This window comes from Chlorocebus sabaeus, chromosome 18 (assembly GCF_047675955.1).
Source record: "Chlorocebus sabaeus isolate Y175 chromosome 18, mChlSab1.0.hap1, whole genome shotgun sequence".
In the NCBI taxonomy this organism is placed as follows: Eukaryota; Metazoa; Chordata; class Mammalia; order Primates; family Cercopithecidae; genus Chlorocebus; species Chlorocebus sabaeus.
In genome coordinates, this window is record NC_132921.1 from 11534409 (window position 1) to 11557365 (window position 22957).

The window sequence follows — 22957 nt, forward strand, 5'->3', positions numbered from 1 at the left end:
GTATCATTTTCAACTCTAGTTTGCCACAAAACAGAAAATCAGTGACTTCTACACTGCAAATCTAATGGTCAACTCCAGGCCTGAAATTCCTGTTTTACTTGACGAGTCAGAAGCCCTGTATGTGATTGTCCATTTCATCATTCACTTTTCTTGGCTTCTGAGGGCATCTTCTGTCGTGGTTCTCCTCCTACTCCCTGGTAGCTGCCCACATTCTGTCCCAGCTTCACACCTCTGACTGGAGGCCCTCCAACACTGAGACTTCAGGCTGGGGCAATTACTCTGGGTGAAGGCATCCAAGCCTTTGCCTTCAAATTCATAAATTTTCTGAAATTTCCTAACATCTATATCTCTGGTCTGAGATGTTCCTTTATCTCTGGGCTCATGTGTCCAGTTCCCCACTTAACATCGCTAAGGATATCTAAGCAGCATCTCAGATTTCACGTGTTTAAAAACAAACACGTGAACTCCCCTCTCATCTACACCTGCTCCTCCACAGTGTTTCCTGTGTCAATAAATGCACATTTCACTCTTCTAGGTTTACAGACCAAACTTAGGGGTTATCCTTGATTCCTTTACCTTTTCACACTGCACATCACTGTTGGAAACTCTGTCAGTTCTGGCAGGAAATATGAAATACAGCCTATGCAGAATTTCAAAAACTCCATCTCTAACAACTCCTTCAAACCACCTTGTTTCTTGCCTGGACTATTGTATTGTATCTGGTCTCCCCACTTCTACTTTTTCCCTACTCCAGTCTACAGCTGAGTGATGCTTTAAACACTCAACTTAATGTTACAATATTTCTAGGATCCCAACATTCAAATGGCTTCCCATCAAACTCAGAATAAAGTGGTTGTAGTTTATGATGTTCTCATGGTCTAAACATAAACCACTCTGAACTCTTCATCGGGATCCGTGATTTCCCGACTTGAGGCTCCTACAGTTGGGGTATGAAGAGGTCTTTTAAAAGTAAAATAATATTAGGTTGGTGAACATGGAAACATTGAAAGTAATGGCAAAAACCACAATTACTTTTGCACCACCCTAATATCTTGAAGCTTAAGCTAGATTTACTTCCTCCCCAAGATGCCTCTGTCTATGCCTCCTTGCCTTGCTCATTCCCAGCAGCTGCCGGCCATCTGGCCATTCCTTGAAGGGACAAACATTCTTCTGACTTAAGACTTTAGCACATGTGATTTCCTTTGCCTCTACCTCTCTTCTGCCAAGATTCCTCGTGGTTAGGTATCTTACATCATCCACCCTAACAGAAGGGACATTCCCTGGCCATTTCAAGAGTGCAGCATGTTCTATTCCCTTTTAGCCTGAATTTTCTTTTTTTCCTTCACAGTACTTATCATGACTTAATATATATTTATATAGTATGTATGGATTCTATTGCTTTACCAGCTAGACTATATACTTAATGAAAAGAAAGTGGTTTTACTTTTATTCACATCTCTACGTCCATTGCTAGAACAGTGTCTGAGTCATGGTAGATATTTATTACTAAATGGATAAATCTAAAACAGAGTGACTTAGAAATATTCCTTTTCTTCCAAAAGGCAAGCATTACACATTCCACTAAATAAGTCAGTCTTCTCTAAAGAAGGTGGCTTTTGGATATTAAATGCTTGTAGGCTTTTAAAATGAATAACGGAACAGTTTTAAGTGAGGTTAACCCCAATCACACCACTTTAATTGCTGTCAGCAACTTTATTCTCCCAAGTACTTAAATAATACACAAATACGCCTATGATGATTGTCTGTATCTACAAAAGATGAAGATTTACACTTATTTGGCCAGAAATACTTTTGAAACAGTGTGGAAAGTGGACAGGATATTTGGGAGAACAAAGCCATGTATCCCTTTCAGAGATAAGAGAACCAAGGGGTTTCAAAAGAATCAGCAGATGGGAGGTGAAGTTTGTCTTCTGCACTATTTCTACTTCTGATATCGTTTTGGATAAAGATCTATGCTTCTCGAGTGTATCATTTATATTAATTCAGATAAACATCCTGCTCAGTAATATGGAAGAAACTTATAGCCACAGAATAAACAATGGCGGCCAACCATAGACAATGAATGGACCATGTGAGGTCCAGGAGCAGGGTTTTGCATTCAGTATCTATGCTTAGGCCCCAACCTTTTGTGAGATGCCTGTATCTGAAATAGCCCTGCTAGTTCTAATCCATGAATACTGGAATTTCTCCCATTAATCTGCATTATCAGGTCAAATGTATTTAGTCCCATACCCAAAATGTAAAAGCCAGCATGTAAATTCATATAACATTAACACATTTAGAGGCCATTTGTAGCACGGCATAATTGCGACATCCACGTTTTTAATCCATGCAATCATAAATTCCGTAACTTAAGTTTCATTATTACAAAAAGATTGAAAAAGCCTGGGCGGTATCACAAATAGGACGGCAGGGACTCTAAGCAGTTGCTTTGACTCAACTCATTCCTACCATTGACAATACCTGTAAAGTGATTTCAAAACAAAGATAGAGCAGAGCTCACCTGAACCCTCAGATAATCCCTGGGATTATTCTAGCTCCAAATTAAGAAGAGGTTATAAACAGAACCTTCTAGAATTATATGAAACACCAACGGATTATGGCACTTCCACATCTTTCTCTTTTTTCCTATGCTACCAAATGTTATAATCCCACTGAACATCTTATAATTTTCATGCTTTATTGTGAAATACATTTTGTTCAAAACCCTTTATGCCAAAAGAAGATAGAAAATTCATGAATATAGGCTGACTAATAAGACTATTTGATCTTTTGCAGATGTCATAAATGTAATATTTTACCTAATGCCTTCACAATCCTAAATTCACTAAGGGAGGAAAGGAAAGATTGTATGAAACACTCAAAAGTATTTACAAATGAAAATGAGTCTAAAGTTGCTACAAGTTTTTCTTCATGGAACTGTTGCCTCTTTACCTGTGTCATATTTCCAAATGTGTACTGCAGCTTAGAAATACATGCTCCCTAGTCAGTGACTAAAAAATCCTACTTTTATTTTTAGAAGCTTTAATTCTACAAATTTGAAACAGACACTATGATAAGATACATTTATAAATTCTGCGGTGAGCATATGTTTTTTTCTCAATATTAAGGACACCTTTTTCTTTAGCTAGCAAAAAAATCCTTCTATCAAAATTTTGACATCAAATATTTTTATGCCTTTACTACACACAACAGCAATTCTTTTAGGAAATATCGTTAAATATAAATCAACTCAGATAATATTTAAGTATATAATAATGTTAACAATCCTTTGCAAAGCTATGACTACAATTAAATGGCCTTGAGCACAACTTCCAATACAATATCTAGTTTTCCTTTTTACAATCAAGGTCTCAGGCACACATTCAATCTCCGTTGAACATCCACAATTAGTCAGGGCACTGAGGATGAAGTACTAGTTATACAAAATGTCTTCTATATAATATATTCTTAGAATGCAACCTAGACCTGTACAAAAATAAAATGTGAAGGTCAAGGACCAAATCTTTGCATTTCAACTATCCTCATTTGTTTTCATGTATGGCAAAAAGATACTCCTTCAGTAAAGGCTACTTAATGATAGTATGCTTCTAAACTAGTAGATAGCATGTTTATAAAATGATAGCACAGTTTCCATCATATATACATTAAACAAAAAATACTCATTGTTATGAAATAAGCTATAATTTTAATGTCATTGAAAAAAGAAGAAGAAAATGAATGTTATTCCAGACACTAATTCTACTCTGAGAAGAAGTAAAGCAATGTGTTTAAGGTTTGGATATATGAAGAAAAACATGTTAATAAATAAGTTCTATTCTTTTTTACTTTGAATATACTGTATTTTACACTATCTATCACAATGTGAATTTTATATATGCTTTTCACCCATTGAAATGAAACTTATACAATGCCTTTACTTGATAATAACTTGGTGATTCCATAGTTTTAAGACTATTTGGTCACTGTGTGTTTGTTGATATCACATATCAAAAAGAAACAGAGGAAAGTCAGTGCATCCCCAGTGTCATTCCTGGCCGCCTCACATGTCTCATTTGTGAATAGGTAGTATTCAATGCAAATCAGTGATGACATTTTCTCTGAGAATGCAAAAGATATCTTCTCTAAGTAGATTTAAGAAAATGTAGGAGATAGAAAAGCATAAGTGTTGAATATGAGAGCAGCTAATTTAAATGTAAAAATTACCCCTTATTTGCAGTGTCAGTCTCTCTTCTCTCAATTCCCAAAGGAAATGCGTGGCCCAACTGACAGAACGGTGATTCGTCTGGATTTATAGAATATTGGAATGGATCTTTGGACTGTTGTCTCACTGCCTCCTCCCTGCACCCTGTAATCCCAGTGTCCACTTCAAACCATTCTGCTTGACTTCTGCCAGATTCACATTCCTAGAATACCAGTACAACATAGTGGAAATAACACTGGAGCCAGAAAGACGTTTGAAATTCTGGTTCCCTCACTATCTTTATCTGTGGCTTTCCGCAAATCATTGAACATTTCTGAACATCAGGTTCCTTCATGTGCAAAATGAAAATAATGTGTAAAATATTGTTCATTTTATTGCATAGTTATAAAAATTCTGGATATGTATGTAAATCATCTTGCATGCAGCAAATGCTTTTATGTATTGGCAAAATGATGATGATGATGGTGATGGTAATGATGATGAAAAGAGGCACAGAAACTCCATCTCTTTTCAGAAACTTGCAATTGGACCCTTTGTATGATATGTAAAGACCGAATTTTTCTGTGTGGAATGTTAAGATGCTCCATAAATTTTTCCTGCTCTATGTATTGAGTACGTCTGCTACTCACAAAGGTATATTTTTTCTGCTGTAATCGATGAATTACTCACCGTTCTTTTGTGCTATGTGCTAATTCGTGTTCAAAACCCTTTTTGCCAATTACTTGTTCAAAGCAGAGTATTCCTCTTGCTTTCAGCACCTATTCAAGTTCTGCTAGTTTTTCAACACTCAGTTCAAGAAGTTGAACTTTTCTTTAGAGGCTCTGGCATCTCTTTAGGACTGATATATCTGCTAAAAAGGGAATTTCTGAATATTTTGGCATTATGGCAGAATTCAATTGGTCTTGTAATATCAGCATAAGAGATATGATGACTTGAGATCATTTTTTGTATTTTAAGAATTACAGCCATAGTTTTGTGGCTCTAATAATTAGATAAAACATTTATAAATTATTTTGAAGCCACGCCCATAGTGAGACCCAAGCAATTATTGACTCCAATGATAACATATGAAGGATGCAAAAGAGAGACAATGAAATGATCTATGATTTCATAAGAACATATGAGATTTTGGAAAATTAAGCAATTCACATAAAGCATTTTTCTGAATATATTCAAATACGTCACACAAACCTACATAGATACTGTGTCACTAACTTATAAATATTTATTTCTAATTTATTGTTTTCATTAAAACATGAAATAGAATTCAGGAATATTTACTGGATATATAAAAATATTTATTGTCAATAACATATTTTACTAACAAGAGAATATTTACTCAAAAGTTGTAATAACACTATTTCCCACAAAAATGATAGCAAAAACACATTCACATTATTTTAGAAAACAGAAAAGCTGGTATTGATGTAAATAAGAACATCAATAAATATTTTATATATTTTGGTGCCTATGTTACTGACATATTTCTAATTACATTTTAAAGAATCTTTCTTATATTTAATAAATGTACCCACTTGACATTCAATTGATAATTTATCTTTGCAGAAAACATAAGCAAATGCTTCTCGATGGTTTCCAGAGATATTTTTCAGTTTTCTAATTTATTTCTATATAGCTAAACATCACTTTTATTATGCACAGGATTTTATTAGTTTATTCTGTATCCCTATCTCCTCCACATTATACAGGTAACATGTAAAGAAATCAATATTCATGCTAAGTTTGAAAAATACTTTCCAATAATGAATACAATAATTTAGCATGAAGACTCAACAACTGAAAAGAACTCAAGGTACATGAGGCATAGATAGAAAGGTTTCCATAACACTTTTACTTTTTTACTGTAAGAATATAGATTCCTTCAAACACAATGACTAATTCACATTCATTTGGAACTATGAAACAAAATTTTAATATCAACATACACTATTACTGTCTAAATGCAGAGTTGAAATTCTTACCTGAGTTTGGCTTAGTATACAGTTATTTTTTAAAGACAGGAAATGTATGACAAATTGTCAGGATAACAACACCCACAGTGGAAAAATGAAAGGGGAAAGGAAGAAATCACTTTAAAAAGAAACTCCAAATCCTTCTGCTTCCCAGCTCTACAGTAGTTTTGCTCTGCATCTTGTAAGCAACTGTCTTTGCTCCGAGAACAACACATGCTCTGCCTCAGCAGGAAAATATAAAAATTAAATAGAAAACCACAAGGTTATTAAACACTCTTACCCTCTGGGCTTGCTGGGCTGCTCCAGCGTCTCAGTTGCAGCCACATGTGTAAACAACAGAATTTCCTGCATCCTTTTCTCATCTGTACAGTTCTGGAGTCCTAGCCAACAGGATTATTTCCAGCATTAAGGGCACTCCACACAAATTCAAAAAAGATTCCCATTGGTTGTGAAATTTTATTGAAACCACTACCACAACCCCCTCTTTGGATCACCATTGAGCCAACCAAAATAAAATCATTTTTAATGTTCCCTAAGTATGGTTATCCAAAGCTTTCCATACAAGCATTTGAAACCTGTACTGTGGATGAAAAAGAAAAAGACACCCACGCCTTCATCCCCAAGTGTACTTAATGTTTAATTACAACAGTATAACTTGTAATAATAATAGAAAAAACTAAAATAGCAAAGCAAAAAAAAAGTCTAGAAAGTACCTATCTGCAAAATATTTAAAAGAAAATTATACTGCAGATTTCAAGAACAATATAAAATATTCATCCAATCTGATTTGCATTAGATTGCACAAAAGCAAAAGAAATCACATTTAATAAAAGATCTGAGTGTACAAATCATGAAACAAGAACTGTATATCAAAACCCTTGATCATGGTCACATTGGCAGGAATGTGAGCTGTAGTCCCTGGGGTGCCCAGTGAAAGCTCCCTGGCTTTTTCCCCTTTCCCTGGGGAAAAAGAATATGAAGTAGCTTTCCAGTGACATGACTCAGCTGTCAGGAAGTGTTCTGATGGGGGTTGTCGGGGGAGGTCAAAGACCGCATAAAAGAGAGCTTCTGTGGTTGAAACTAGCAGCAAAAAATGTCCAAAGTAAAAAAGAAAAAGTCAAAAGGTAACAGGATCGACTTGCTCCTTATAAGTAGCACAAAAACAACATGTGAAATGTAGGCAATAATGTCTTTGAATTGTTTTATTTTTCACCCTTCCCTAATTTGTAGGCTTATTCTGGTGTTATCATCTATCTCTACTTAATATTCTTTTCCCACTTACTTTCTGATGCAATGGAAAAGGTGGCCATCTTCCTGTATAAAGCCAACTGACCCATTCGAGCTAAACTTAATCATAATTCTCGCTCCTCTATCTTTGAACATTCCCTCTTGTCTGGATTTTCCCCACAAGATGTTAAATACCATACATTCCTTGGTCAATTTCATGTATGCCAATGAACTTTACATTCAATTCAGTCATTTTCACTTTCAGGTACCATTCTTTCCATCATGGCCAAATGATTGAAAGTTCTCCAGCCAAGAATTTTGTTTAGTCTTGCATCCATCTGATTTTAATTCACCAAAGTGACTACACACACATACACACACACACACACGCATGCACATAAATATTCTATTTATTTTTAATTTTTCCAATGCACCTCAGTCCTTCTTCTAGTTGACATCTACACAGCCTTTCATACTGTTCACAACCCTGCCCACATGAAGACATCTCTTATCTTGGCACAACACTCTCCTGGTTTTCCTCTTGACCTCTTTTGCTGGCTCTCCTCATCCTCTTTGATGATGCCTCGTCCTCCATCCATCCTTTGGTGTGTGTCACGTATGTTCTTGGATAAATTTACATAAAAAGTGTATATTCTGTCTCTGGATAATGCCACCCATCCTCATAGTTTCAATTACCATCTTTCTTTTTGGATGGCTCCCAAATATCTACTTTTAGGCCCAATGACTGTCTGAATTTTCAGTACTTATACTTGTCAGTCCACTATTCCCCTCATCCAGAAAATGACACAGATACAGCATCAGCTTGTCTAATCTGAAATCATCATATCTCGATGGACCTGCTATGTTATCTATATAACTGTCAACCCAGTTTTACAGTTTCTCAAAGAAAAATCCTGGAAGTCACCCTTGACTCCTTCTACTAGTTCCTTTTTCATGGTACTTCAATAATTTGCCCAGTCTTCTTTTTTGTTTTTTTTTTTGTGTGTGTTTTTTTTAAATTTTTTTTTAAATTATACTTTAAGTTCTAGGGTACATGTGCATAACGTGCAGGTTTGTTACGTATGTATACTTGTGCCATGTTGGTGTGCTGCACCCATCAACTCGTCAGCACCCATCAACTCATCATTTACATCAGGTATAACTCCCAATGCAATCCCTCCCCCCTCCATCCTCCCTGTGATAGGCCCCGGTGTGTGATGTTCCCCTTCCCGAGTCCAAGTGATCTCATTCTTCAGTTCCCACCTATGAGTGAGAACATGCGGTGTTTGGTTTTCTGTTCTTGCGATAGTTTGCTGAGAATGATGGTTTCCAGCTGCATCCATGTCACTACAAAGGACACGAACTCATCCTTTTTTATGGCTGCATAGTATTCCATGGTGTATATGTGCCACATTTTCTTAATCCAGTCTGTCACTGATGGACATTTGGGTTGATTCCAAGTCTTTGCTATTGTGAATAGTGCTGCAATAAACATACGTGTGCATGTGTCTTTATAGCAGCATGATTTATAATCCTTTGGGTATATACCCAGTAATGGGATGGCTGGGTCATATGGTACTTCTAGTTCTAGATCCTTGAGGAATTGCCATACTGTTTTCCATAATGGTTGAACTAGTTTACAATCCCATCAACAGTGTAAAAGTGTTCCTATTTCTCCACATCCTCTCCAGCACCTGTTGTTTCCTGACTTTTTAATGATTGCCATTCTAACTGGTATGAGATGGTATCTCATTGTGGTTTTGATTTGCATTTCTCTGATGGCCAGTGATGACGAGCATTTTTTCATGTGTCTGTTGGCTGTATGAATGTCTTCTTTTGAGAAATGTCTGTTCATATCCTTTGCCCACTTTTTAATGGGCCAGTCTTCTTTTCTCACTGCCACTACTCTGGTTCAGACAACCATCATGATCTTTCTAGATCACTGCAGTGTCTCTCTGCCTCTTAAATTGTCTCTCTTCTCCCAGCCTTCTGCTCCATCTTTAAAAAGATACAGTAGTCTATTTCCGGTACTTATGCACTTGAAGTCCCTGAAGGATTTTTAATCTTTTTGTCAGCTCCCTTTTTCGTAATACATTGGCTTTTCTTGGTTTCTAAAACACAACTTTCCTAGATTATTTTTTCACCTTTCTGACCATGTCATATTTTTATCTCCTCTCTAATTACTTTTCTCTCCTTTCAACAGTGGAACACCTTCAAGAAGCCATCACTGGCCCTATTCTTATTTCACATTTCTGTCTAGGTGAGCACATCTATTTTTGAGCCTTCTTTTGCCACACATATTTGGTGAGTTGAATTTTGTCCTCTAAGAAATCCTAACTCCCTGTACCTATGAAGATGATTATTTGGAAATATGGTCTTTGAAAATGTAATCAAGTTACACTGAGGCCATACTGAGTGAAGGGGAACCATAATCCAAGGACTGGTATCTTCATAAAAAGAGGGAAATGTAGACAAAACACACAGAGGAGAATGCTATGGGAGAGACAGAGACAGCAACTGGAGTGATATGTCTACAAACCAAAGATTGCCAACAATCACCAGAATTAGGAGAGTCAAAAAAGAGTTCTCCCCTAGTGCTTTCAGAAAGAGTATTTCTGGTTGACACTTTGATTTTGGACTTCTGTCCTTCAGAACTATGAGATCAATTGTTTTAAGTGACAAACATGTGATACTTGTTACAGCAGCCCTAGTAAACCAATAGACATATAATTCTGAAATATATATGGTCTTTCCTTAATAGTTTCTAAAGCTTCAGATCTGTATTTCCAAAGTCTAATGAAATATTCACTAGGAGCCATTCAAATCTTTCAATAATCTCCAATCCTCCAAGCTCTTATATTTCTTCCAAATACTCTACTGTACCTTGTAATCTCAATCTTAAATAAAAACACTGCCACCCATCGAGTCTTTCAATCTAGAAACCTCTTTGCTATTCCTAAGTTCTTATTCTTCTTCGCCATTTAAATTTAATAACTCATCTTTACATTAAAACCTGAAACCTCTCTCTTCACTTTATGTCCTTCTATATCTTTGCATTTGTTTTTGTCTTACCACAACATTTTTTTTTTTTTTTTTTACTGGCAAGTTTACAAATTACTGACAGGCAAAACTTGACTATATATGGAGGGCACTCTTATTTATAGCTTTCTCATGTGAAGGCTCTTTTTGCCCTACACAGGCCACATCCATTAGGGTCAGAAAGTGGAGAAGGTGTCCTACTTCATCCTTACTGCCAAGTCTGGCTCACAAATTATTTGTTGATTGATAGCATGGGACCTCTGAGAATAGAAAACAAAATTACCTATGGTCTCCATCCTAGTTTCAAAGGGTACATTGACACCATGGTTATAATACCTCTGTGCACACACACCTCCATTATCCTGACACTCCATATCCTATAACAATCACTTGGGGGCATATGAAAAAGAAATGAGAAAAATTCAGCTGTGAGGTTTCCAAAATTTGTTGGCAAGTTCATAATGTCTTGAGGTACTCAGCACACATCAATGAAGGCTATTTTTTTTTAGTGGATTCCAGTTTCATTCTATATATTAGATCCACCCTGTGGGTTCTGATATTTACCTTCTGAGTATCCTTTCTCCCCTTCCTCCCTACAAAACATTTGTTTATTTTTGTTTGGAGCACAATGTGGTCAATTTTTTTGAAGCCTGTGTTAACAAGCCTCCCATACAAATATACTTGGCTGTGTGGCGCAGTTTTGCCAATGAAACATAAGTGGAAACCTAATGGGTTTAGAAAAGTTTTGTATTTCTAATGCCAGTCTGTTGACTTCTTTCTCCTTTTTCATTCCTTGAACAAGACAAGGAGGCTGGAGACGGGGAAGCTGTTCTTAAATGATAATAAGCTCCTGAAGTCATGATTCAGATGCAAGCTACACATTAAGAACAGAAGAAAAACTCTGAGCTTTAATCAACCTCATGAGAGATTTCAGTGATGGGAGGAAAAGAGAACTAAATCTGGTGAAACTACTGTCATCAAGTTTCTCCTATGTCATTATTTATTAGATTGGGAGTTAGAGGCCAATGGAAAATTGTAATAGTATCTAGCTGGAAACACAATGGAGAATAAATATTAATCAAAACTGATTTACTCTACATTCTTATCACCTAATTGGGAGGTCCAGAAGAAATCATGAAATTGAAAACTCCTACAGCAACCTTTACCGAATGTTACATCTATCTCTCACCATCTCCGTGGGACAGTTCCTGATTCCTATAGAAAAAGTTAACGCTACAGCCAAAGTTATACTGGTGGATTTATTTACCTGTCTATTTTCTCAAAAAGCTATGAATTTCTTAAGGAGATAATGTTGTATTTATATTTTAATATTTTGCAAAAAACAAAGCAAGTAAATTAATGAATAAGACCACAAAGCTGATAGCTGGTTGGTAGCAGAGCTAAGACATATCTTAGTCTCATCATTTAATGGAACAGTAAATGGATAAATGGATGGATGGATGGATGGATGGATGGATGGATGGATGGATGGATGTTCTATGAATTCACTGAAGAAAATAAAAACAATGTCTCAGAATTGGACATGTTATAGAGAAAGTAAATTAGAAAGATATACCATCAAAATATTGAATAAGTATATAGTGATTTTAAAATTCTTCTAACATTGTTTTTATTCTACTTTTATAAATTGAAAGAATTAATAGTACTAACATTAGATACATATATTGACAAACTTTTTTAAAAAATAGAAATACCAATGAAGTCAGATAAATAATTTCCTATGGACCTTAGTAACTATTTGAATTCAGCTGTAGTTTAAAAATCTTAACTGCTACAATTTTAATGACTTAACAATATTTGTAAAATTACTCTAAAACAACATGTTACAATGTCAGCAACTGAAAATTTTTTGTAAGGAAGCCAATTTTGGTTTTGATTGAAATGTACTAGGTGATTTGAAATCACAGATTACAACTGTGCACTCATGAATTCACAGAGCGCAGCTGTGATGTTCCAAATGCACTCTTCATTAATCAGGAGAGACCAGCTGGATAGCCAGCAGCTCTTATTAAACTAACCTGTGCGTGCCCAGATACATCAGTCACATAAGTCCAAATGACAATAAGTGAATCATATTGCATCAATATAGAAAAGAATATTTCTTCCTTCCTGCTGTTTTAAAAATAGGAATAATTGTCTCTCGATGTCTAACTTTTCTTTATAAAAAGAATATGCACTTTTATGAAAATGTCTAAGCTATAACACAAAACTAACTATATTTATATTTTTTCACCTAAAGGAAAAGTTAAGAAAACAATTTAAGAAAAATAAATCTAATCTACAATATCTAACATGCAGAAAAAAAGAAGAGATCTTGATGTCAGACAGACTTGAGTTCAAGCATCGGTTGCGTGTTCTCAAAGAGTTACATCTCTAAGCCTCGGTTCATGTATTTGTAAAATAGATGTAACCTGTAGAAAGATTCTAACAGTTAAGAAATAATGGATATAAAGTGCTAAAAGAGTACCTAACAAACACCTGAATGAATTAAAGGAATGGATTAAAGCTATAATTAGCAATAGTTGTTTTTAAAAGTAGTTATGTTGACCTAACTATAACATCCACAAAATAATCTAAAATCAAATTTTTATATTGTAAATATGAACATTAAGTAAATTCAGACATGTCCCAGTCAGAAGGTATAACTTATGTTGCTACCTCTCAACCCGGTAGCTTCATGGTTGTGGTCTTGTTTTGCCACCCACTACTTAGGCTCTGACCAAAACAGACACATTACTTAAGCTTCTAATAAAAACTGTGAAGTTATCTTTGTGAGGCTGAAAATTTTAGGAAATTTTCTTGGGAATATCTAATTACTAAAAGGTGGCCTAGAAATAAATATTTGCTTTTCAAATCGTCAGATATAGTTGATAAAATTAGGATTAAAAATACAGTCATTAGGTTTTAATTGAGCTCATAGCAGCAGTAAATGGTTAACTGTTCTTTCCTTGGTTAGTACTAGTTGGATGTACTCAGCTTCTTGGAATGATTTCTCCAACTCAGCACTGTTGACCTTTGGACCAGATAATGCTTTGTTATGTGAGGCCGTCCTGTGCAGTATAGGGTGTTCCGCAGTGTCTCCAACCCCCACCTACTAGTTATCGGTAGCACATCCAGTTGTGCAAACCAAACATGTTACCAGACATTGCCAAATGTCCCCTGAGAGGCAAAATCTCTATCAGCTGAGATACATTGTTTATAGTGATGGAGTAGTGAAAAGATGAGGCTACAATTTAGCTCTGCTACTCACCAGCTGTCAGCTGTGTGGTCTTAGGCAGAGTGACTCCATCATTCCAAGTCTCATTTTTATTTTTCATACATATATATATATGAAAATATATGATAAAAAATATATATAGTTAGAAAATTAGACTAGATAATTTTGAAAGTTTATCTTACTAAAATATTAGGTGCTTTAAAATCTGTCTCTCTCACACATACACACACACACACACAAACACTCTACTTACACATTTCAAACACAGTCATTTATGTAGTCTACATTAGGATATCAAACACATAAGAAATAAAAACAAAAAAAATTGTTACAAAACCCATTTTTGTCTGCAGGAAGCAGTCTTACAGTCTTATAATTAATTTTTCTGAATGACTTCTACTCCAGGATTACCACATACACAGAAAGAACAAATACTTCACCTTAATACATCTCAATCAATAAGGCTAAGCACTGCTTTTTTCTCAAAAGAACTCAACATCCACTATACTGATGAAAAGTGCTTTTACTGATCAGGAAACTATATTAAATTGCAATTCCACTTGACCTCACTAAGGAAAGAGTGTCTGCAACTTAACAAAAACATTGATTTTACAACATTGATTAAGAAAACATATCTCATTTCTGAATCTGTAAACTCAAACTATTTGGGCAGCCCTTGCTAAATAATCTCTTTCAAGACAGAGCTAATCATCCTCAATGCATAATTGTTCTGAATAATGTTAATAAATATTCTTGGTAGCAATATTGAACTACCACTTGCTAAGGCATACGGATTAATTCTCTACATAGTGTGAGTTTTATTTTACTCTCTTGAAAGTTTATTTTATTTTTTTTTTGCTAATCTCTCCTTTTGATTTCTTAGTACACACATTACTTATACTCTGTGAAATTCAAAAAATGCCATTTCCTTATATCATGAGAGACTGACATTTTTGGTCATAAATTGCAGCTATAAACAAAACACAAATAAACAAATAAAATTTACCAAAACAGTAATGCTTATAGCATAATCTATGGCTTTAAAGACAATCTGAACCAAGTCCTAAAAGATCTAGGTTTGTTCTTGATCCTAATATGTTGCTTATGTTAGACCATATATTTTACTGAAGGAGATTTTGGAAAGTAAAAATGTATATATGTAGAAAATTATTTTTCTTATATTACAAGAATCTATATAAATAATGATTGAGTGGTAAAACATGTTCTTTAATAAAAACAACATTGCATTTACTATAATTATAAGTAAAGTAAATTATATGATTTGTAAAGTATTTAATTAGTCATGACATTTAATCAGGTTTGATGGCTGATGTGGTTTGGATCTGTGTCCCCACCCAAATCTCATGTCGAATTGTAATCCCCAATGTTGGAGGTAGGGTTTGGTGGGAGGTGATTGGATCATGGGGGTGGATCCTTCATGAATGGTTTACAACCATCCCCTTGGTGCTGTTCTCATGATAAGAATTCTCGTGAGATCTGGTTGTTTAAATGTGTGTGTCACCTCCCTCCCTCTCTTCCTCCTGCTCCCACCATGTGAGACACCTCACTCACCCTTTGCCTTCTACCACAACTGGAAGCTTTTCTAAGCACTCCCCAACCACCCACTTGCCCCACAAAATAGAAGCTGCCATGCTTCCTGTACAGCCTGAAGAACTATGAGCCAATTAACCTCTTTTCTTTATAAATTACCCAGTCTCAGGCATTTCTTTACAGCAATGTAAGAATGTACTAATACAACAGCTCTTAACAAATATTGAATACTTAGAGCATATGTGAGGTAAGCCAATGCAGCTTAAGGATTTAAAAAATTCATATAAATGAAACACAAAAATGTCATGATTGAAAAAAGCACCATTAGAAATGTTACACAATTTCCTTTTTAGAAAGAATAAAACACGGAGTTTAGTTTTGAGTATCAACTGTTAAACCTGAGTCAATATACTCAAAAGCACCCCTAAATGTTATCAGCAGATTTTAGTTTAATATAATAGGCTCCGTGTCATATGTTTTCTCTCCTATTTCCCATAATATAAAAGTATTGTTCTTGTTTTAAAAATAAACTTCTAACAATGGTGAAATCAAGAAAGAGTGATTTACGTCTTCTGAGGTAAATCGGACAAGACATTTTTGGGAATTTCTAAACACCAGAAATATATGGGAACTGATGACAGGGACATCTAAGCACAGAAAACGACATCACCCAATATCTGAAAGAGAAGGCCGTCAACAATGTAAGTCAAAAGTATCTGGTAGAAAATCTAAGTGCAGCATAAGCTAAACCAATGAGGTATAAACCATTAGGATTATCAGTGCATTGCCTGCCTGACCACAGGACTTGACGTTTTCTCTCTGCTCACACACACAGCAGCTGCTTGAATGGCACTGTCTGATGCTGGAAGAAGTGACATTTAAATGAAGTAGATCATCTCTCTGAGGAGGTTTCCTAGCATGAGCACAAGGGACAGGGAGAGACACATCACAAAGTTTTAGAAAACTTCAAGACGACAACAAACACTGGAAAGTAAAGGAAACGGACAGTCCACTCCTAGTGAAACACACTTAAGGAATCTACTCAAAAGTAAGACTTCCTTACCTTTAGATATGGACATCTAGAACCTGGTTACCTGCTCTTCACCCACATATCACAATGGGAAACCGGACTGAAAACAGAAGCCTTCCCAGGCCAGGTCTGCTGGATAAATAAACTAACCAATCGCACCAATCTCCACTGGGGACCAGTTACCTCACCTCCAAAACAAGGCCAGTACATTGTTGAAAAGATGATTGTGAATCTGCAAAAAAGAACCTCCAGCCTGGCAGATAGTAAGCACTCATTAAATGTAAATGGCAGGTATAATAACAATAGTAACAATAATAATAATAATGGCATACGTTCGATTACACTAAAAAAGAATGGCCTCATATACGGTTAATTTTTTGTTTTTGTTTGGTGCTAATTAATCAACTCTGTGATTAAAATATGGTCTTTGTCTTTTAGAAATAATGTTGAATATTTTTACTATATTATGAAACATGATTAGCACACCACCACAAACATGAAAAATGAATACTATTTTCATTCTAAATACTTTCAAGCAAGTTTCCCTCAATATTTCATTTAGTTTTGGTTAATCAATGCTGATTAAGTCAAATCTTTTATTTCCAACTACTGGAAATTAGAGAGTGAAGACAGTGTCTTTGAACTGTAGGAGGGTAATATACCCCTGATCCAGATTAAAAAACAAAACAAAACTGAGAATATGAAAACTCTGACGTCAAAGCAGAGACCATGCAAAAATATTCATTCAGATGTAAAAGAAATGTGCAGTGCTATGAGCTAATTAAATAAAGCACTAATATTTCCATGGCATACTTTCCTATACACAGACATAACTTGTATTGACTTCACAAACCTTTGAGAGAGAAGAAGAAAAGGAATAAATCATTACATATATATATACATATATATATGGTGATTTTATTTCATTATATTCCTACACAACAAGGACAAAGAGGTGTATATGTTGATTTTCCTCATGAACTCTAAAATGCACCACATTAGTAAAAATATAAACTTTTGGGTGATAAGCTGAATAAAAATATGTAATTTAATCCAAATCCTAGAAAATTGAAAATTTGGACCTACAAAATTTGAAATGAAAATGAAAATTTGGACCTATAAACATTATTTACCATCTTTCCAAGAAAATTCAGTGATGATAATGTATTTGACAGGATAGTAAAAGAACAAGAGTGCTATTGCTTCTTTAAAGAGAAAGTACATTCCTATTCATTGAAATCAGAAAATTTCACTTTCTGGTTAAATTATAGAAATTGTTTACACAAGATCGCTGTAATAAAAGTAGCTTCAGTATTTATATTCTTTGCCTAATTCTAGAAACCCTCAAAAATACTTCAGTGACTGTTATTCTAGTTATATCTCTTAGATCTTAAAAATCGAAATTTATACATTTCCTCACTTTAATCTATAAAGGCTCAGCAATACATGTTATTATAAAAATAATTTTAAATACCCATAACCCAGTCTTTCTGTCTTCTGTTTATTCCACAAATCATTATATAAGCCAAACCCAGATAAGCTCTAGACAATTTTTAAAATAACAAAATAATAATTATATTTTAATATTTTGATAGCATACAGTCAAAATTAACCTAAGTAATTATTTATCACATTGTGTTTCAAATGTTTTTAAAGTAATGGAGAACTTTTGTTCAAGAGTTAAACAATATATTACACAGAAGTCATGGATGTCAAAAGTGAAACTTCTCCCATTAATTCTAGGAGGACAGCCTGGATACCTGCCCACTTGGAAACTCTCTTCACATCTAATTTCCTCCAACAATGGCCATTGGAGGTCATCCATGGAATCCCCAGACTCTAAGGAGCACTTTGGAAAATAATGTAATAAAATTATTGTTTTACAGATAAAGAATCTTGAATTCAGCCAAAAAATTCTATATCCAAATTTCTTTCTGTCCACCCACTCATTCTTCTCTTATTAATTTTCTGAGAACTTAAATGTGTTCCTGCTTAAAATTAATATATATTACATAAGTCATAGATATTTCTTTTCAATAAATCAAAAAATATAAATATGCACAAAGAAGACTACCACTCGTAGTCTCCATAATCAGCTAAGTAATGAAGGCATTTTGTTTTGTACTTTTCATGATGTTGTCAGCCAGTTACTACAGATGATACATACAAAAAACAGATAATTTATGCTTATCTATGCTTATTAGTTGCAAGACGAACTAATCGAAATGTGTTATCATGTATCCCTAAAACTTTAACAGATACGACAGTGTTTTTTCCATCAGAGTTTGTAGAGCATGTGTCTTAACAAGCCCTCAATTTTCTACTCACTTTTGGCTTATCTGGTGTGATTATAACTATGTCATTGTTCTGACACTAATTTCGTTATCCTCGGACTGTGTTATGACAGAAGGATAGGAGAGTTAACACAGACTTGTGACGAGACTGCCTTCCTGGTGAATGCAAAATGTTTCTGATCCAAGTAACATCAGCCAAAATGGTAGAGTAGGGAACCCTGGGGCCCAGAAACACAGAAAAACTTGTTAAAACTGTCAGAATCCACCTATTGGAAACCTCAGCATCATTAGTCATTAGGAAATGTGAATCAAAGCAACAAGGAGCTACTACCTTATTTCCACTGGGATAGCTAAGATCATAAAAACATACATGATTTTAAAATGATTGAAAACAAATTAAAATATATTTCATGACAAGAAAATTCACATTTCGGTGTCTGTGAATAAACTTTTATGGAATAAAAAAAATTAAAAAAAGTGTTGATGAAAATGTGGAGGGGAAATCTGTACATGTTGATGGGAGGAATGCAAAATAGTGCAGCTGCTTTGGAAAATAGTCTGGCAGTTCCCCAGAATTAAAACCGTACTGAAATAAACACCTACATTCACACAAACACTTGTACACAAATGTTTATAGCAGCATTATTCATAACGGCCAAAAAGTAGAAACAACCCTTACACTGAGGAATGGACAAAGAAATGATGGCACATACATTCAATGGAATATAATTCAACAATAAAAATCAGTAAAGTACTGATGCATGCTGAAACATTGAGGAAGCTAGGAAACATTATGATAAGTAAAAGAAGTCAGTGAAAAAATAATATATTATATAATTCATTTATATAGAATGTGCAGAATCGGCAAATAAATAAGGATAGAAAGTAGATAATTGTTTGCCTATAGTTGAAGACAGAGGGAAATGAGGAGTGACTGCTGATGCACACAGGGTTTCTTTCTTAATTTTATTTTATCTTGGTTGATAAAAGTGTTCTAAAATTGATTGTGATGATGGTAGTACGATTTTGTGAATATACTAAAACTATTGAATTGTACATTTTAAATAGGTGGATTGTATGGCATGTGAATTGTAGCTCAATAAAATTATTTTCTCTTTAAAAAATCAGCCCATGTGTGAGGCAGCAAGTTTGCCTAAGCTATCCGAGCTCCTTATAATCAACAGCAAGGCTCTGTAGAATCAATAATATAACTCATCTCTACAGTCACCTATATGTTTTAGTTTTTTTCCTTTCCTCACTGTATGATTTTCTGCTTCTCTACTTTAATAGTCTCCAAACATTTTTGATTATGCAACAATCATCAAATTATATTCCATAAGAACCCATAACATAAATAAATGTACTGAATTTATTTATAAAGATAATAATGTACTGTTGTGCCAATATGTGATGTATGTTATTGAATTCTTGTGAAAATACAAAAGAAAGGTACGATTTTAAAATATAAATGAATCTTCATTATTTTCTTCATGCTTTTCAATTGCCTTAAGCAATCTTGTACTAAGCAATCCTTGTGTTATGCTTAAGCCATCTTTGACTTAAGTAATCCTTAGACTATGTGGCCTTAAGCAACACAGTACAAGGAAAAGATATAATCCCTAGCATCTGTGCTACTAGGTTTCCTATTGGCCTACTTCCTTATAGTTCTCTCCTGATGAGAACTACACATATAATTTCCTGCTGCACTGTCAGCTCACACACCTGTAAAAATGCAAACACATGCGTATGCACATAAATTTCCTGCCAGAGTAAATTTTGAGTATTTTTATTTTTTGGTTATCAAGCTACTGGGGGATGAGGGCAAGGTATTTGGGAACATCTGTCAACCTCATAGAAAAAAAGGATGGCTGTCCAGTTTTCTGGGTAGTGTGTGTCATCAAACAGGAATGCATAATGAACCTTCTTACTATTATTCAGAATAACCTCTATCCAAATTTAGAATAAATCAGGTTCGTTTTTCATATACCCACACTATTTACCTTTTAATAGTCTTCACTTCTTCAAAATTCTGGTACTAGGTTGTCAGTGTTTTTTTGTTTTTTTTTTTTTCCTGGTTTTCTTCCTTTTCATCATTGTAGACTATAACGAGAAATCACTTTCACCAGAACTCATCACTATTTCTTCATGGTTATGCTTCCCCAAGTCTGAATTCCTTCAAAGCAGTTCCCATGCCCTGTTCACCTTTGTATCCCCAGTTCCCAGCACATGAGCTTGATAAGTATTTGGTTTTCAATAAATGCTCTTTGAATAAGAGTCTGATTTATTCAATCAGTTATGCATGTGGGATTTAGGAATTTTTTTAACATAAACATATTTCAATTAACTGAGTGACTTTAGGGAAAGTTTCTCAATTCACTGTGACTTAGACTTTGTTTACTACTTATTAAAAAAAAAAAAAAAAATTTGACCTGATGACATCCAAAATCCTGTTTCTCTCTGAATCAGCAATATCTGGTGAGATGACAAACTAAAACCGGGTACATCTCACATAAAATGGTGTTGCAGCTACTGAATTATAAATGTAGTATTGCCAGAGCTAAAAGAAAGAATTCCTGGCAATCAAACTTATACAGAAATGGTAGAAATCAAATGTGAATTCCTAAAGAGTAAATTGGTTGATGAAAAAGAAATGGTAAATCTTAGAAAAAGATGGATGGTGTTATTTTTGGGAAATTAAGAAAGTTCCTTTGCTGGCAAAGAGAGATTTTGAACTCAGTAACCAGTAACTCTTGCCATTAATTAAAAGAAAGATGCTAGGACAATTTGGAATATGGAGAGGGAAAATGTTGGTTCTACTCTCGAGTCCCAAGTACATCTGACGGTCATAAAGTTGTTCTTCTGCTGTTAAATTGTAGATACTAGTCTTGGGCTATGTCTCCCATTTCCTTGCCTGAAAGTGTTGCCTCACTTGTGAAACTTATGGATCAGTGGTTTAATGAATACTCTTATGCAAGCTCTATAGTTTCTAAACTAATTTTGAATCTAGTACCTGTAACCTGTCAGCAAGTGATGACTTAGTAATGAGAATCTTCCTTTAAAAATCGAAGAAAATTCTCCATTTGATTCATTGTAATATACTTGTCAAGCTTGAATCTCTTCTCTCCCTTGAAAAGCAATTGCAATCACTGTATCTGACATATTTAGGAAACCGTTCTTAGTTTTTTTTGTTGTTGATGTTGTTTATTTATTCATTTACTTCCAGGCAAGACTCTCTTCGAGTTACTCTTTAATCTGCTTATTTGAGGCACATGACATAGTAAGTCATTTATTTGAATAGCTTATCATTTACACCAATTTTAAAATTCCACATGCCATAAAATAGTTTCTTTTTCTGCAAGCATAGAGATCTAAATACCCCCCTTAACCCATACCAACAAAAAGAGTTTCAGTAGCCAGAATAAAAGAAGAAATAACATTTTGCTGATCTGTAAGGAGACTAAGAATTATTAGGTCCAACATGAAGTGAAAGTTAGAAATCAAGGAGAAAAAGAGGGCTAAAGTCAACTTTCATTGTGAATGTATTTGTCTAAAATTGATAACTTTGACTCCCATTTTGAGGACTCCTCAGGGCCTAAGAGACAGGAGAGGAAGCCTAGAAATTGACAATGCGGGACCCCAACAGCATAGACCCTCATATAAAAGTGGAAATCCAAAATAACTATAACTTGAGACTAAAAGTCAATGATCAATTCATCTACTGAGAAGAAAGGTACAGCAAAGACATCTGCACGTCTTGAGCTTGTATTGAGCATTGAAGGGAGAAATTGTCCTTTAAAACATGGAAACACAAGCTGAACCTGTTACGAGTTTGCAGCTCTACTTCACGCTACCTGCTTAATCAAAAAGTTCTCAGCAAATTTATTTTTAAATGGTTTTGAGATGAAAATTTCCCCATGGAACTGATGGAAATAAATTCAACCAAGATCACAAATATTTCCTATAGGTAAAATTCTAAGGGAAATTATCTGCCCACCCAAATACACACAGAGACGCAATACGTAAGTATCACAAAGGATGTGAGTGGTATGTATGTGGGATGTATACGGGAAAAAAATGATAATACAAGAAAAACTACAACAAATTTATGTATTAGAATCGAGACTAACCAAAAATAATTATTTTCAATGTGTATCAATAAGTCTTTTTTGAACTTTAAAGTTCAGGGGTACATATGCAGGTTTGTTTCATAGGCAAACTTGTGTCATGGTTTTTTTGTACAGATTATTTCATCACCCAGGTATTAGGCCTATTACCTATCAGTTATTTTTCTTGACCGTCCCCCTCCTTCCACTCTCCACCCTCTGATAGGCCACGGTGTGTGTTGTTCCCTTGTGTTCACGTGTTTTCATCATTTAGCTC

At 34.7% G+C, this 22957-nt stretch overlaps 1 protein-coding gene across 6 annotated transcripts in view; it reads right to left on the minus strand.

Annotated features, from left to right (window-relative positions):
- The window catches only part of CCDC102B (coiled-coil domain containing 102B), a 300046-nt gene extending 293317 nt beyond the window's left edge, over window positions 1-6729 (minus strand). The window contains exon 1 of one of the 6 annotated variants that reach the window (XM_008013825.3): window positions 6479-6729. The gene's annotated coding sequence lies outside the window, so the exon portion shown is untranslated. Of the gene's footprint in view, window positions 1-4227; window positions 4355-6207; window positions 6408-6478 lie in introns of those variants that run through there. The other 5 variants (XM_008013824.3, XM_008013822.3, XM_008013819.3 and 2 more) reach the window with 5 other exon arrangements.
- Window positions 6730-22957: the final 16228 nt, after the last annotated feature.